The sequence below is a fragment of the Pinus tabuliformis genome, chromosome 1_2, assembly GCF_031772625.1.
Source record: "Pinus tabuliformis cultivar Carrire ecotype Pingquan chromosome 1_2, CPIR1, whole genome shotgun sequence".
Lineage (NCBI taxonomy): Eukaryota > Viridiplantae > Streptophyta > Pinopsida > Pinales > Pinaceae > Pinus > Pinus tabuliformis.
The window spans coordinates 599,002,889-599,007,106 of record NC_142298.1 but is presented as its reverse complement, the minus strand read 5'-3'; positions in this window follow the sequence as shown (position 1 = coordinate 599,007,106).

The window sequence follows — 4,218 nt, the reverse complement described above, 5'->3', positions numbered from 1 at the left end:
GATGTGAATGTTGTCACCTCGTGGCATCTTTATGTGATGAGCACTACTACTTTCCGCGTAAAGATATTCACTCTTGCACCACAATTCTGTTACATTCGTCCACGATAACGACGACAGGCCCATGGGCAAACTGTCATCCTCCCGTCTCCATCTCATGGTTGGGATTATGCAGGAGTCGTAGTGTGCAAGGAAGTGGTTAAAGATTGATTTGGATCTTCACCGACTTATTAGGAACAACTAAACATAGACAGATTAATCATTGCAGCTGTACAAAATGTCGCAATAGAATGCATATAAACGTTTAGATCGGAAGTCCAAATTCTGTGTTCTAAGTCCATAAAATTCTCTTTCTGGTTTGAATGTTGTAGTTTAACAATTATGTTTTTTTCATTATAAGTTATGGAAATTCAGTTATATTTTGAAAAAATTAGGCAGAATTTTTTATAAATCAAATAGAAGTTGTTAAGCTTCATAATTTTAGGTGCTCTACAAGTTTTTGATGGTGCTGAACCCATTTCCACTATCAAAAACATGATTCAAACACTGTCTCTACAAGAATGTTTGAATTTTTTTGCCTGGATTCCAATCCTTTTTGGCCCTCCCGGCAATTCCTCCACCTCCGTAGATGACTCCGTTTTGAATATGTAACCTATTCAGAGAAAACACATGCTCTTAACTATTGGCTCATATATATATATACCTAGTCTAACTTACAGACTAAATGATCTTTTTCAAGATATTTTTTGGTTAATTTTAATCAAAATTCTGCATATATTTTAAAAACTTGAATTTAAATTATTTAATCTACAAAATTAGAATAGGTCAAAAAGTTTTTCAAGATACTGAATTTATTTATGAATTAGAAAATACATTTTAAATAATAAAAAATTATATTTTTTGTTGAAATTATTTTATGGATTCGTCTCAAAAAACCTATCACTTAAACTGCGCCTAGATATAAAAAGCTCCCGATTGTAAATGAAATTCAATTATCATCTTAATTTTTAATCTCCATGCTCCAACATTAAATTAGTTTAGAGATTAATTTCCATCTCGGCAATTACCTTCCAGTTTACGGTTAGTAAGTGTTATTGAACATTGCAAAATACAAAAATAAAATACAAATTTTTATTGTAATCTGGAAATGCACAGAGCATTCCTGGGTAACAGGTGGAACTGTATTCATAAGCCATTTTCATTGAGAATTTGAAAATTACAAAATGAAGTGGAAACAATGTCCCCACCAAATTGCAATTACTATGATCCAAAATAAAATTAAAATGGGGCATGGCTCGACATACAAAAACACGCAAACCGAAAGGAAAGCTTGGGGTCATTATCATTACGATTTGACACGCAATATCTTATCGTGAGCTTTTGCAATACAATTTATAAATATTAATATTTAATTGCGCTTCTTGATTTTGAGGGCATTAAAGAATGGGAAGTAGGAGGATGTTGGGAATTTTTGATAATTTTAAACAAAACTGACTCAAATAGAACAATATTTTGTTTTAACACAGCGGAAAAAAAATAGTTTGCGGAATACCGTGTTTCAGCAACGCAGTTTCGTCAACTGCTGAATGCAATGTTTCAACAACGGTGTTTCAGCAACACTCTGTTTTGACGTCTCGTAACAAAAAAAATATTTTCTGATAATAAAGTTTCAACAGCACACAACAAAAGGGACTTTGTATTCATTAACAATATTTCTTCTAACAGAGGGATTACTACAAGGCTGTTTTAAAGACAGTTCAAAAACTTCAAAAAACTTCACGCTGTAAAGAAAAATTACATCACTGTGTCTGCACTGTTGTACATTACAAAAAGCGAAATACTATGTCTCCTCTGAAAATCAACACACTATTTTTGCACTGCTGTGTCTGCACTTTGCACTGGTGCATCTGCACTCCTGTGCATCTACAAAACACTCTGTTTCTGCTCAAAATTAATGCTGCTGTAACACTCTGTTTCTTTCTTGAAAAATTTTACACTGCTGTGTGTAAATTTTTCATTCTTTCATACGTGCTGCTGCGTATTACAAAAACTTCTGTTTATAAACAGTAAACCAACTGATACAAATTCGTCTTCCTCACATAGAGGGATTTTCATAAGAGATTATGCTGAAGAGCATCTTCCTCTTAACAGAGGGATTCACCAATGACTATGCTGAAAAACATCTTCCTTCTAACAGAGGGATTCTCCAACATGCCTTCTTCAGAGGCACTTCAAACTGTCTCTTACATTCATTTAGCACATACGCGCTTTCTCAACAGAACAACTACAAATATTTCATGGTGCTGTGTTTTCTACCCTCTCTCACAGCAAACAATCACAAAACAAATTACATTCAAATCTGCACTGCTGTGCATTTCACTATTCTGGAAGCATTTTTCTTCATGCTGCTGCGTGCTCTCCTCTGCTCTCTATATCATCTACACTGCTGTGTCTACACATATATAGTGCAATAGGGGTCATAACAGTCCATCAACCGCTTCAACTCTCTGACAGAGTCTCTGCTGCAATCTGCTGCTCATAATGAATGAAATCTGATCTTTCTGACATTCTGTTATGCTTCTTGAGTCAGTTGTGTGGAAACCCATAACTGATAAATGCTGCGGCCGGCTCGAGGCTGGTTCTTTCCTTTTCGGCCATGCTTCTTCTTTAATGCTGTTGGTGACCAGTTATGGCGCAAAGCCCGGATATGATCTTCCTCCTCCTTTGGGAACACAAACAGGTAAAGGGTGAAAAGACGGTAATGGCGGTGGCTTTTTTTAAGTAAAGTAGTTGCTGCTGTTTAACTGTTCACTTCAGTTGAAATTATAATTTCAACAGAGGAGAGATGGCTGAAGAAAAGATACAGAGCACTCTAGCAAATTCACACCAATCTGCCACTGATTCAAAAGATTCAAATATTTCTGTCAAGAATTTTACTTTCAATTTTGCGAAATCAGTTAATCTGCAGTTGATGGTATCAGGCAGTTCAGAAATTGTTGCAAACCGAATAGCCATAACTGCGGTGTTACTTATTTGGACTAGTTTACTCAACACAATAAGAAATTGTACATCGGGAAATTTCGTTCACGATATCAACAAGGTAATACACACATATTTTATAAATCTAATGGTGGCATGCTATCTATGATATAACAGATTGAGTAATGAGTGGGTGTTGGTGAATTGTGCAGTATTCTTTACTTCTGGTTTGCTGCTCTTCTGGCTGGGTATCACAACTTCCTCTCTCTTTATGAAAATGGTGCTTGCTGATTGCCATCAGAAGATCATGATTACCATGTAAATGTTAAGGAAATTTTCAGCAAATTTTGAGTTGTGTCAGGCGTTCAGCAGAAAAGTCAGCATAGAATTATACTCGGATGATTAACAACAATTTTCGCAAGTATAGAAATCTGAAGGATATATATATATATATATATAGAAATCTGAAGTTTATATATGAGTGCATGGATCGTTCTATGCATATCAGTGAGAAGAAGGACAACAGAAGTTGAGATCTTTAATGTTTTGGATTTAATATTTTTCTCCCAATAATTTGTACCTTGGACCGCAGAAAGGCAGCCATCTCGGGTGCGTAGAGGGACGCTTCGACACCAAGGCACCACCACATCACAAAGTGGTTAGTAGTGTGACTCATGATACTGAAGACGATTGGCTCGAAATGACATGTACATAATTTTTCTATTATGTCGCCTAATGTGTCACTTTTCAAATTTTGCAATAAAATAAATTCTTTCGGGACATTGTCCTTCTATGGATCTTAACACTTTAGAGAAACCAGGTATTCTATTACCACAGGCAAATGTGGTGTTATGTGCTACAATTTAAAATACAAGCAACTATTTAAAAAATCAATAAATTGGTACCATAGCTACTAAAAGTCTAAATAAATAAAGAAGACACCAACTGGTTTGAACTTTGAACTCTAAATAAACAATGAAGAAAAGTATCCCAAGTGGTTTCAAATTTGAGCTCATAACCATTAGATTTTTGGCGCAGTTTCTATATTAAAGATGAAATTTAGAATCCCAAGTTGTCCGAACGGATAACACGTAGAGTTTTGATCAATTTTTTACATTATAAATGAAACTAATGTTGTTTCGGCACATCTTTTGAACTTCAGACACGGTTAAGGAAAAAAATATATACACCTTAAAATATTTCTGCATCAATTCAAAATTACTGTAACAATTTTTCTTAAAT